General features: G+C 30.1%; 9 non-coding genes across 9 annotated transcripts; all 9 read right to left on the bottom strand.

Moving 5' to 3' along the window:
* Positions 1–72, bottom strand: Trnam-cau (transfer RNA methionine (anticodon CAU)). The gene has a single exon. It is a non-coding gene; the product is annotated as a tRNA-Met (tRNA).
* Positions 73–609: 537 nt separating this feature from the next.
* On the bottom strand, positions 610–681 carry Trnam-cau (transfer RNA methionine (anticodon CAU)). Its single transcript has one exon. It is a non-coding gene; the product is annotated as a tRNA-Met (tRNA).
* A 1,379-nt stretch (positions 682–2,060) lies between these two features.
* Trnam-cau (transfer RNA methionine (anticodon CAU)) lies at positions 2,061–2,132 on the bottom strand. Its single transcript has one exon. It is a non-coding gene; the product is annotated as a tRNA-Met (tRNA).
* Positions 2,133–5,639: 3,507 nt separating this feature from the next.
* Positions 5,640–5,711, bottom strand: Trnam-cau (transfer RNA methionine (anticodon CAU)). The gene has a single exon. It is a non-coding gene; the product is annotated as a tRNA-Met (tRNA).
* A 537-nt stretch (positions 5,712–6,248) lies between these two features.
* Trnam-cau (transfer RNA methionine (anticodon CAU)) lies at positions 6,249–6,320 on the bottom strand. The gene has a single exon. It is a non-coding gene; the product is annotated as a tRNA-Met (tRNA).
* A 1,253-nt stretch (positions 6,321–7,573) lies between these two features.
* On the bottom strand, positions 7,574–7,645 carry Trnam-cau (transfer RNA methionine (anticodon CAU)). The gene has a single exon. It is a non-coding gene; the product is annotated as a tRNA-Met (tRNA).
* A 1,862-nt stretch (positions 7,646–9,507) lies between these two features.
* Trnam-cau (transfer RNA methionine (anticodon CAU)) lies at positions 9,508–9,579 on the bottom strand. Its single transcript has one exon. It is a non-coding gene; the product is annotated as a tRNA-Met (tRNA).
* Positions 9,580–10,121: 542 nt separating this feature from the next.
* Positions 10,122–10,193, bottom strand: Trnam-cau (transfer RNA methionine (anticodon CAU)). The gene has a single exon. It is a non-coding gene; the product is annotated as a tRNA-Met (tRNA).
* A 1,255-nt stretch (positions 10,194–11,448) lies between these two features.
* Positions 11,449–11,520, bottom strand: Trnam-cau (transfer RNA methionine (anticodon CAU)). The gene has a single exon. It is a non-coding gene; the product is annotated as a tRNA-Met (tRNA).
* Positions 11,521–12,406: the final 886 nt, after the last annotated feature.

Genomic DNA, 12,406 nt, shown 5'->3' with positions numbered 1-12,406 from the left:
TAGCAGAGCGAGGTTTCGATCCTCGGACCTCTGGGTTATGGGCCCAGCACGCTTCCACTGCGCCACTCTGCTGTTATAATTAACATTCAAACTGCCCTTGTTAATGACTATTCAACTTTCATTCTATTTTTCTGATGCAATCCTTCATTTTCATAAATGGTATGCAACTCCATACATCATAAAGAATTTCAAAATACAGAGTTATCTTATTTTTAAATTGTGTTATTAAAAATTCTTTATTTAAGTTAAGTTAAAGAACATGTATAACAAAAATGCTTTAGACTACTGTTTTGCTTAATTTTGATATAGATAGTATTATATCGATATTTATATGACTGAAATATTTTGGAGGGAAAAATCATCACAAAAATGTGCTGAGTACATTCTTATTAAAGCAAGACGGTAAGTAGAATTCATTATTGTCATTATAATCCGACAATAGAGGAATATTATGTCTCAAAACAAATATTTTTTTATTTCCTTAGATAGGGCAACATGAATGTTATAATGTTTAAATAATGGTTTAAGAGAATGTTTGATGTGTGTTACCAAGAAAGTAGGAATGAACGTGAAATATAAGCCATATATTTAAACGAATTAAAAAAGTCATAGCAGAGCGAGGTTTCGATCCTCGGACCTCTGGGTTATGGGCCCAGCACGCTTCCACTGCGCCACTCTGCTGTTATAATTCACGATTTGAAACCACATTGCACATATATTAAATATAGATTATTACAGTCCTTCATTATAATTTCTGATGCAATCCCTCATTTTCATAAAAGGTACGCAACTCCACTTATCATATGTATCTACTGCAAGTACAGAGTTATCTTGCATCTAAGAAACGAACAAACGAGAATGTCATAAATCACTTACTTATTTGATTTTTAAAACATTATGGAAAACAGTGTAAATTTGGGTTACTAAGTAACACGCTTAAAAGTAGCCCATTTTATAATTAATTTCAAATGAATAAAAATAATTCAATAGTAATTTTACCAAATCATTGTATTGAATTAATTTATTCATGTATTCTTTACCTGTATTAACAAAGGTACTTTTTTTATCTCCTTTTATAATATCTTTAATTTATGTTAACTTGATAGTTTCTATATAAAATGTCAATAATTTTAAATCTCTGGATAATTGTAACCATAATCTTACCCAACGCTGTCACTCATATCCGGCTAAGAAAGTTAAACATGCCAATGACAGTTCGCGCAAATTGTGCGGAATTCGAGGCATGTCAAAAAAAAAAATAACTGAAAAAAAGTAACGTCCTTTTTGTTTTTGACATGAAAGTCTATAAAATTATCCTGAAAGGGTTAATAAGATATATACGAATCTACTGGTCCGTGCATGCAATGAAAATAGCGTTCAGCGGATTTCTCCTGTAAAACGAGTTAAACTCGAGTTAAAATTTGTTTTATCTGTCAAATAATCGTTTGCCCGAATATATGTACCTCGATCCTCGGACCTCTGGGTTATGGGCCCAGCACGCTTCCACTGCGCCACTCTGCTGTTATAATTAACATTCAAACTGCCCTTGTTAATGACTATTCAACTTTCATTCTATTTTTCTGATGCAATCTTTCATTTTCATAAATGGTATGCAACTCCATACATCATAAAGAATTTCAAAATACAGAGTTATCTTATTTTTAAATTGTGTTATTAAAAATTCTTTATTTAAGTTAAGTTAAAGAACATGTTTAACAAAAATGCTTTAGACTACTGTTTTGCTTAATTTTGATATAGATAGTATTATATCGATATTTATATGACTGAAATATTTTGGAGGGAAAAATCATCACAAAAATGTGCTGAGTACATTCTTATTAAAGCAAGACGGTAAGTAGAATTCATTATTGTCATTATAATCCGACAATAGAGGAATATTATGTCTCAAAACAAATATTTTTTTATTTCCTTAGATAGGGCAAACATGAATGTTATAATGTTTAAATAATGGTTTAAGAGAATGTTTGATGTGTGTTACCAAGAAAGTAGGAATGAACTTGAAATATAAGCCATATTATTTAAACGAATTAAAAAAGTCATAGCAGAGCGAGGTTTCGATCCTCGGACCTCTGGGTTATGGGCCCAGCACGCTTCCACTGCGCCACTCTGCTGTTATAACCCACGATCTAAAACCACATTACACATTTATTCAATAGTTAAACTAGATTATTATATTAACTCATATTTTTCTGATGCAATATCTCATTCATGAAAGGTACGAAACTCCACTTATCATATGTATCTACTGCAAGTACAGAGTTATCTTATATCTAAATAACGAACAAACGAGAATGTCATAAATCATTTACTTGTTTGATTTTTAAAACATTATGGAAAACAGTTAAATTTGGGTTACTAAGTAAACACGCTTAAAGTAGCCCATTTTATAATTAATTTCAAATGAATAAAAATAATTCAATAGTAATTTTACCAAATCATTGTATTGAATTAATTTATTCATGTATTCTTTACCTGTATTAACAAAAGGTACTTTTTTATCTCCTTTTATAATATCTTTAATTTATGTTAACTCGATAGTTTTCCATATAAAATGTCAATAATTTTAAATCTCTGGATAATTGTAACCATAATCTTACTTCACCCAACGCAATGACAGTTCGCGCACTTGTGCATATTCGAGGCATGTCAAAAAATAAAAAAAAAATAACTGAAAAAAGCTAAGAAAGTTAAACAATTTATAAGATATAGTACGAATTAGTAGTATATGCAATGACAGCGCGGCGGCCATTTTCTAATTTGCGCAAATTGTACACATGCGGAAATTCGCAGGCATGTCAAAAAAAGATAACTACAGAGCTAAAAGTAACGTCTTTCAGGTGCTAAGCCCTTAAACGGAGAGACTGACAAGATAATACAGAGAAATCCAATTTTATTTTATTATCAAAACTTATCAAACGAGTATTAGTAAATAAATTGTTGAACAATATTAGTGAAAAAAGTACTTTATAACATGTAAAAATAAATACAGATAAAAAGAACTATATACGAAATATATTTAAATATGCATATAGATTTTATCCATACAAGGATTGAATTAAAAACGAACTATATTGATGCAAAAATAAATATATAAAACGAAATTATTCATTTCATTTAAACTTAAACATTAAACAATGTATAAAAATAAATACATTTTACCTGAAAATAATACTTTGTTGACGATGTTTCCTGCTAGACGTCCGGTTATAAAATGACTCCAAATCATACATGTAATTGTACTTATTGCGCATGCTTTGGACCCGTTTTTACAAGCGACATCATAAGTTATATTTAGATTAGGTCACGAGTGCACCGAACGTGATCATAGTCACATAGACGAGCGTTTATTTATTTAAGGACGGATGTTCCACAATGAAAAGTAATCATGTCAAAGTTAATCCCCTTTAAAGTCGCCACAATAGTCTGGCGTGTGTTTATTGAGAGACGGAAAACACTAACAATGGCCCATTGAAAAGTTATAGTTAATCCCCTTTAAAAGTTGCCACAATGTCTGGCGTGTGTTCATTTAGGGACGGAAATGCGGACAATGCTCCATTCAACTGTTAAAGTTTATCCGTCTAAAGTAAAAGCGGGTAATCAATTATTTGTTGAAGTGTCAGTTTACCACTGGGGCATAATTTTAAACTCATTTTGGAAAAGAAACGTTTTAAAACGTGCAAAATTAAAAAAAAAAAACTATTATAACCGAACAAAAATACAACAGAAAAAAGCGTTTTCGTCTTTTGTGCAACATTTTACGATATATTTTTTGGTTTTTTTCGACATCCGCAAACTGATAGACCTGACAGAATGCTTCAAAAAAAACCCCCTAGGTTTCTCGGCATCGATTTTTAGCTGTTTTCGAGTTATGGCATTTAGGAGGTTTTTAAAACCATTTTTCATAAAACCCTTAAGATTTATATGCCGTTTGAAAGATCTCTGCCAGTAGATACAGAAATGTATTATTATATAGATCTATCTTTTACTGTTTCTGAGATAGGAGAGTTTCAATATGGCAGACAAAATCACTCATCGGGAAAAACGGCGCAATAACTTTTTCGTTTATAAATGAAAAACACAGTCATGTTCTGGTATCAAATTGAAGGTTCTTGACGAAGTACATTCTTGAACGCTGGCGATATGTTGAAGTTCATACTGGAAGTCAAATCCACTCATGCGTAAAAAAATATATATTTGGTTATGCTAGAGCAACCGAATCCGATGATGATTTTTACAATTGTTGAACTCCAAATTGAAAGAAAATTTAATCCCTAATTTTACACCCCCCCATTACGTTTCGATTTTCAACTTTTTACAAAATTATACGTAACAGCGTTTTTTAAAACCCCCAAAATTTTTCAAAGTTTAAAAATTTTTTTAAATTTTAATATCCCTTTTAAAAAGATTGGGACGAAAATTTAAAAAAAATGTATGGGTTTTAGGGTTTTACTTTGATTTCCCGGGAATAACAGTATGAAACTTAGTTTTTTAAACCACCAATGTTTAGAAAAGGGGTTAAATTGCAAAAACTTTGGGTTTCAAAAAATTTTTCAAACAAAATTTGGGGGTTTTCTTATTTAGGGTAAATTTTAACCCATCATGGTATAAATAAAAAGGTTTTGACGGGGTCTTTAAAACCCGTTGAAAAAAAAGTTTTTACGGAAGTCAAAATCCCCCAGCGAAAAAAATCCCAATATTTTGGTTACAGAGCAACCAAATTCCGATTATGTTTTTTAAATTTGATTTCCCAATTGAAAAAAAGTTCTTTCCCTTTTTTTTTCCCCCCCCTTTTTCGTTTCCGTTTTTCCCCTTTTTTAAAGTTTTTGAGCAAAGGTTTTAAACCCCAAAATTTTTCAAAAAGTCCAAAAAAACGTTAAAAAATTTTTCCCTTTGATTGGGTCCCCGTCGGCTTTTTAAGAAATATTTTAGTTTTTAGGGTTTTATTTTTAGTTTTTTTGAGAAAACCGAGTTTAAATTTCCCCGGGAAGGACGTACAAAAATTTTAAAAAATCTTTTTTGGGAAATTAATTACCGAAATATAGGGTTTTGGTATTTGGAAAGCATTTCCAAAACCTGTTCCCGGGCCCGCATTAAAAAACCCCATTGGAGGCGAACTGAAATCACTGAAGCGAAAAACCCGGTTTCTGTACCCCCGCCGGGGACCGACCCAAAGGGCTTGGGGAAATCAAATGAAATGTCTCAACCCGCAAATTTACTATTAATATAAAAAAAAAAGGGCCGCCGGCATGCGCAACGCATAGAGTAACGCCATATAAGAAAAAAAAAAGAAAGAAAGAACAAAAGTCTGGAAAAAAATCTAGTCGGAAACTCTTTGAGATCGCATATAATGAATTAAAATGATTTCATTATTACATATATCACATTATATGACAATGTTTCAGTTATTTTGATAATAATAAAGTTCTTATCTTTTGGTTTGTTATACATATTTCATTTAATTTTCAAATAATTCAAGTGTTTCAGCATTTTTCATTCGTCATGTATGTGACCGGAATATGAATTTATTTAATAAACAATAATAATTCCATATTTTATGCATTCCATTCTTAAAGTATTGTAAATATTAGCCATATATTTTAAACGAATTAAAAAAGTTATAGCAAAGCGAGGTTTCGATCCTCGGACCTCTGGGTTATGGGCCCAGCACGCTTCCACTGCGCCACTCTGCTGTTATAATTTACATTTAAACTGCCCTTGCTAATGACTATTCAACTTTCATTCTATTTTTCTGATGCAATCCTTCATTTTCATAAATGGTATGCAACTCCATACATCATAAAGAATTTCAAAATACAGAGTTATCTTATTTTTAAATTATGTTGTTAAAAATTCTTTATTTAAGTTAAGTTAAAGAACATGTATAACAAAAATGCTTTAGACTACTGTTTTGCTTAATTTTGATATAGATAGTATCATATCAATATTTATATGACTGAAATATTTTGGAGGGAAAATCATCACACAAATGTGCAGAGTACATTCTTATTAAAGCAAGACGGTAAGTAGAATTCATTATTGTCATTATAATCAGACAATAAAGGCATATTATGTCTCAAAACAAATAATCTTATATTTCTTTAGAAAGGGCAACATGAATGTTATAATGTTTAAATAATGGTTTAAGAGAATGTTTTATGCGTGTAACCAAGAAAGTAGGAATGAATGTGAAATATTAGCCATATATTTTAAACGAATTAAAAAGGTCATAGCAGAGCGAGGTTTCGATCCTCGGACCTCTGGGTTATGGGCCCAGCACGCTTCCACTGCGCCACTCTGCTGTTATAATTCACGATTTGAAACCACATTGCACATATATTCAATATAGATTATTATAGTACTTCATTATATTTTTCTGATGCAATCCCTCATTTTCATAAAAGGTACGCAACTCCACTTATCATATGTATCTACTGCAAATACAGAGTTATCTTGTATCTAAGAAACGAACAAACGAGAATGTGATAAATCACTTACTTGTTTGAATTTTAAAACATTATGGAAAACAGTGTAAATTTGGGTTACTAACACGCTTAAATGTAGCCCATTTTATAATTAATTTCAAATGAATAAAAATAATTGAATAGTAATTTTACCAAATCATTGTATTGAATTAATTTATTTATGTATTCTTTACCTGTATTAACAAAGGTACTTTTTTTATCTCCTTTCATAATATCTCTAATTCATATTAACTTGATAGTTTCTATATAAAATGTCAATAATTTAAAATCTCTGGATAATTGTAACCATAATCTTACCCAACGCTGTCACTCATATCCGGCTAAGAAAGTTAAACATGCCAATGACAGTTCGCGCAAATTGTGCAGAATTCGAGGCATGTCAAAAAAAAAGAAAGATAACTGAAAAAAAGTAACGTCTTTTTTGTTTATGACATGAAAGTCTATAAAATTATCCTGAAAGGGTTTATAAGATATATACGAATCTACTGGTCCGTGCATGCAATGAAAATAGCGTTCAGCGAATTTCTCCTGTAAAACGAGTTAAACTCGAGTTAAAATTTGTTTTATCTGTCAAATAATCGTTTGCCCGAATATATGTACCTCATTTGACATTTTGACTTTTCTTAGATAACACTATGTCTCGGAAATTTTTTTTGTTCAGTATATTTATATGAGTGAAATAATTTGGAAAAAGAGGATACAAATTTACTCATGACAAAGCATGACGATAAGTAGAATAGTATCAGACATAAAAAAAGGAAAAAAATCTAATGGAAACTGTTTGAGATCGCATATTATGAACAAAATAATTTCATTATTACATGTATCACATTATATGACAATGTTTCAGTCATTTTTATAAAATAAAGTCCTTATCTTTTAGCTTGTTATACATATTTCATTTAATTTTCAAATAATGTAAGGGTTTCAGCATTTTTTATTCGTCATATATGTGACCGGAATATGAACTTCTTTAATAAATAATAATGATGCCATTTTTTTATGCATTCCATTTTTACAGTATTGTAAATATCAGCTATATATATTTTAAACGAATTTAAAAAAAGTCATAGCAGAGCGAGGTTTCGATCCTCGGACCTCTGGGTTATGGGCCCAGCACGCTTCCACTGCGCCACTCTGCTGTTATAATTTACATTTAAACTGCCCTTGCTAATGACTATTCAACTTTCATTCTATTTTTCTGATGCAATCCTTCATTTTCATAAATGGTATGCAACTCCATACATCATAAAGAATTTCAAAATACAGAGTTATCTTATTTTTAAATTATGTTGTTAAAAATTCTTTATTTAAGTTAAGTTAAAGAACATGTATAACAAAAATGCTTTAGACTACTGTTTTGCTTAATTTTGATATAAATAGTAGCATATCAATATTTATATGACTGAAATAATTTGGAGGGAAAATCATCACACAAATGTGCAGAGTACATTCTTATTAAAGCAAGACGGTAAGTAGAATTCATTATTGTCATTATAATCAGACAATAAAGGCATAGTATGTCTCAAAACAAATAATCTTATATTTCTTTAGAAAGGGCAACATGAATGTTATAATGTTTCAATAATGGTTTAAGAGAATGTTTTATGCGTGTAACCAAGAAAGTAGGAATGAATGTGAAATATTAGCCATATATTTTAAACGAATAAAAAAAGGTCATAGCAGAGCGAGGTTTCGATCCTCGGACCTATAGGTTATGGGCCCAGCACGCTTCCACTGCGCCACTCTGCTGTTATAATTCACGATTTGAAACCACATTGCACATATATTCAATATAGATTATTATAGTACTTCATTATATTTTTCTGATGCAATCCCTCATTTTCATAAAAGGTACGCAACTCCACTTACCATATGTATCTACTGCAAATACATAGTTATCTTGTATCTAAGAAACGAACAAACGAGAATGTGATAAATCACTTACTTGTTTGAATTTTAAAACATTCTGGAAAACAGTGTAAATTTGGGTTACTAACACGCTTAAATGTAGCCCATTTTATAATTAATTTCAAATGAATAAAAATAATTGAATAGTAATTTTACCAAATCATTGTATTGAATTAATGTATTTATGTATTCTTTACCTGTATTAACAAAGGTACTTTTTTTATCTCCTTTCATAATATCTCTAATTCATATTAACTTGATAGTTTCTATATAAAATGTCAATAATTTAAAATCTCTGGATAATTGTAACCATAATCTTACCCAACGCTGTCACTCATATCCGGCTAAGAAAGTTAAAACATGCCAATGACAGTTCGCGCAAATTGTGCAGAATTCGAGGCATGTCAAAAAAAAAGAAAGATAACTGAAAAAAAGTAACGTCTTTTTTGTTTATGACATGAAAGTCTATAAAATTATCCTGAAAGGGTTTATAAGATATATACGAATCTACTGGTCCGTGCATGCAATGAAAATAGCGTTCAGCGAATTTCTCCTGTAAAACGAGTTAAAATCGAGTTAAAATTTGTTTTATCTGTCAAATAATCGTTTGCCCGAATATATGTACCTCATTCGACATTTTGACTTTTCTTAGATAACGCTATGTCTCGGAAATATTTTTTTGTTCAGTATATTTATATGAGTGAAATAATTTGGAAAAAGAGGATACAAATTTACTCATGACAAAGCATGACGATAAGTAGAATAGTATCAGACATAAAAAAGGGAAAAAAATCTAGTGGAAACTGTTTGAGATCGCATATAATGAACAAAATGATTTCATTATTACATGTATCACATTATATGACAATGTTTCAGTCATTTTTATAAAATAAAGTCCTTATCTTTTAGCTTGTTATACATATTTCATTTAATTTTCAAATAATGCAAGGGTTTCAGAATTTTTTATTCGTCATGTACGTGACCGGAATATGAATTTCTTTAATAAATAATAATGATGCCATTTTTTATGCATTCCATTCTAACAGTATTGTAAATATTAGCCATATATTTTAAACGAATTTAAAAAAAGTCATAGCAGAGCGAGGTTTCGATCCTCGGACCTCTGGGTTATGGGCCCAGCACGCTTCCACTGCGCCACTCTGCTGTTATAATTTACATTTAAACTGCCCTTGCTAATGACTATTCAACTTTCATTCTATTTTTCTGATGCAATCCTTCATTTTCATAAATGGTATGCAACTCCATACATCATAAAGAATTTCAAAATACAGAGTTATCTTATTTTTAAATTATGTTGTTAAAAATTCTTTATTTAAGTTAAGTTAAAGAACATGTATAACAAAAATGCTTTAGACTACTGTTTTGCTTAATTTTGATATAGATAGTATCATATCAATATTTATATGACTGAAATAATTTTGGAGGGAAAAATCATCAACACAAATGTGCAGAGTACATTCTTATTAAAGCAAGACGGTAAGAAGAATTCATTATTGTCATTATAATCAGACAATAAAGGCATATTATGTCTCAAAACAAATAATCTTATTATTTCTTTAGAAAGGGCAACATGAATGTTATAATGTTTAAATAATGGTTTAAGAGAATGTTTTATGCGTGTAACCAAGAAAGTAGGAATGAATGTGAAATATTAGCCATATATTTTAAACGAATAAAAAAAGGTCATAGCAGAGCGAGGTTTCGATCCTCGGACCTCTGGGTTATGGGCCCAGCACGCTTCCACTGCGCCACTCTGCTGTTATAATTCACGATTTGAAAACACATTGCACATATATTCAATATAGATTATTATAGTACTTCATTATATTTTACTGATGCAATCCCTTATTTTCATAAAAGGTACGCAACTCCACTTACCATATGTATCTACTGCAAATACATAGTTATCTTGTATCTAAGAAACGAACAAACGAGAATGTGATAAATCACTTACTTGTTTGAATTTTAAAACATTATGGAAAACAGTGTAAATTTGGGTTACTAACACGCTTAAATGTAGCCCATTTTATAATTAATTTCAAATGAATAAAAATAATTGAATAGTAATTTTACCAAATCATTGTATTGAATTAATTTATTTATGTATTCTTTACCTGTATTAACAAAGGTACTTTTTTTATCTCCTTTCATAATATCTTAATTCATATTAACTTGATAGTTTCTATATAAAATGTCAATAATTTAAAATCTCTGGATAATTGTAACCATAATCTTACCCAACGCTGTCACTCATATCCGGCTAAGAAAGTTAAACATGCCAATGACAGTTCGCGCAAATTGTGCAGAATTCGAGGCATGTCAAAAAAAAAGAAAGATAACTGAAAAAAAGTAACGTCTTTTTTTGTTTATGACATGAAAGTCTATAAAATTATCCTGAAAGGGTTATAAGATATATACGAATCTACTGGTCCGTGCATGCAATGAAAATAGCGTTCAGCGAATTTCTCCTGTAAAACGAGTTAAACTCGAGTTAAAATTTGTTTTATCTGTCAAATAATCGTTTGCCCGAATATATGTACCTCATTCGACATTTTGACTTTTCTTAGATAACACTATGTCTCGGAAATATTTTTTTGTTCAGTATATTTATATGAGTGAAATAATTTGGAAAAAGAGGATACAAATTTACTCATGACAAAGCATGACGATAAGTAGAATAGTATCAGACATAAAAAAAAAGAAAAAAAAAATAATGGAAACTGTTTGAGATCGCATATTATGAACAAAAATAATTTCATTATTACATGTATCACATTATATGACAAATGTTTCAGTCATTTTTATAAAATAAAGTCCTTATCTTTTAGCTTGTTATACATATTTCATTTAATTTTCAAATAATGCAAGGGTTTCAGCATTTTTTATTCGTCATGTATGTGACCGGAATATGAATTTCTTTAATATATAATAATGATGCCATTTTTATGCATTCCATTCTAACAGTATTTGTAAATATTAGCCATATATTTTAAACGAATTTAAAAAAAAGTCATAGCAGAGCGAGGTTTCGATCCTCGGACCTCTGGGTTATGGGCCCAGCACGCTTCCACTGCGCCACTCTGCTGTTATAATTTACATTTAAACTGCCCTTGCTAATGACTATTCAACTTTCATTCTATTTTTTCTGATGCAATCCTTCATTTTCATAAATGGTATGCAACTCATACATCATAAAGAATTTCAAAATACAGAGTTATCTTATTTTTAAATTATGTTGTTAAAAATTCTTTATTTAAGTTAAGTTTAAAGAACATGTATAACAAAAATGCTTTAGACTACTGTTTTGCTTAATTTTGATATAAATAGTATTATATCAATATTTATATGACTGAAATATTTGGAGGGAAAATCATCACACAAATGTGCAGAGTACATTCTTATTAAAGCAAGACGGTAAGTAGAATTCATTATTGTCATTATAATCAGACAATAAAGGCATAGTTATGTCTCAAAACAAATAATCTTATATTTCTTTAGAAAGGGCAACATGAATGTTATAATGTTTCAATAATGGTTTAAGAGAATGTTTTATGCGTGTAACCAAGAAAGTAGGAATGAATGTGAAATATTAGCCATATATTTTAAACGAATAAAAAAAGGTCATAGCAGAGCGAGGTTTCGATCCTCGGACCTATAGGGTTATGGGCCCAGCACGCTTCCACTGCGCCACTCTGCTGTTATAATTCACGATTTGAAACCACATTGCACATATATTCAATATAGATTATTATAGTACTTCATTATATTTTTCTGATGCAATCCCTCATTTTCATAAAAAGGTACGCAACTCCACTTACATATGTATCTACTGCAAATACATAGTTATCTTGTATCTAAGAAACGAACAAACGAGAATGTGATAAATCACTTACTTGTTTGAATTTTAAACATTCTGGAAAACAGTGTAAATTTGGGTTACTAACACGCTTAAATGTAGCCCATTTTATAAT

Source organism: Ruditapes philippinarum, unplaced genomic scaffold (genome assembly GCF_026571515.1).
Source record: "Ruditapes philippinarum isolate M1 unplaced genomic scaffold, ASM2657151v2 ctg890_1_1_1_1, whole genome shotgun sequence".
In the NCBI taxonomy this organism is placed as follows: domain Eukaryota; kingdom Metazoa; phylum Mollusca; class Bivalvia; order Venerida; family Veneridae; genus Ruditapes; species Ruditapes philippinarum.
This window is presented reverse-complemented; position numbering and strand designations above follow the sequence as displayed.